We start from the raw sequence: 955 nt of genomic DNA, 5'->3' as shown, positions 1-955 counted from the left end.
GTCAGGGGAAAATCCAATATAGATCTGGTGATATCTCGGGTGCTATTACAGACAGCGCAATAAATCAAAGTGCATTACCTGTAGGAGGCCCTGGCGCATGAATCTGTGCAGCGGGAACGTCCTCGGACCTCCAGGGGCCGAGACAACGACCGTCTCATGGGGCCGGACACTCAGGGTCAGGGCAAAATCCAATATATATCTGGTGATATCTCGGGTGCTATTAGAGACAGCGCAATAAACCAAAGTGAATTATCTGCAGGAGTCCCTGGCGCATGAATCTGTGCAACGGGAACGACCTCGGACCACCAGGGGCCGAGAAAACCACAGTCTCATGGGGCCGAACACTCAGGGTCAGGGGAAAATCCAATATATATATGGTGATATCTCGGGTGCTATTACAGATATCGCAATAAATCAAAGTGCATTGTCTGTAGGAGACCCTGGCGCATGAACCTGTGCAGCGGGAACGACCTCGAACCACCAGGGGCCGAGAAAACGACCGTCTCATGGGGCCGGACGCTCAGGGTCAGGGAAAAATCCAATATATAGGTGGTGATATCTCGGGTGCTATTAGAGATAGCGCAATAAACCAAAGTGAATTATCTGCAGGAGGCCCTGGTGCATGAATCTGTGCAGCGGGAACGACCTCGGACCACCAGGGGCCGAGAAAACGACCGTCTCATGGGGCCGGACACTCAGGGTCAGGGGAAAATCCAATATTTATCTGGTGATATCTCGGGTGCTATTACAGATAGCGCAATAAATCAAAGTGCATTGTCTGTAGGAGACCCTGGCGCATGAACCTGTGCAGCGGGAACGACCTCGGACCACCAGGGGCCGAGAAAACGACCGCCTCATGGGGCCGGACACTCAGGGTCAGTGAAAAATCCAATATATATCTGGTGATATCTCGATTGCTATTACAGATAGCGCAATAAATCAAAGTGCATTGTCT

This window comes from Nomia melanderi, unplaced genomic scaffold, assembly GCF_051020985.1.
Source record: "Nomia melanderi isolate GNS246 unplaced genomic scaffold, iyNomMela1 scaffold0014, whole genome shotgun sequence".
Lineage (NCBI taxonomy): Eukaryota > Metazoa > Arthropoda > Insecta > Hymenoptera > Halictidae > Nomia > Nomia melanderi.
This window is presented reverse-complemented; position numbering follows the sequence as displayed.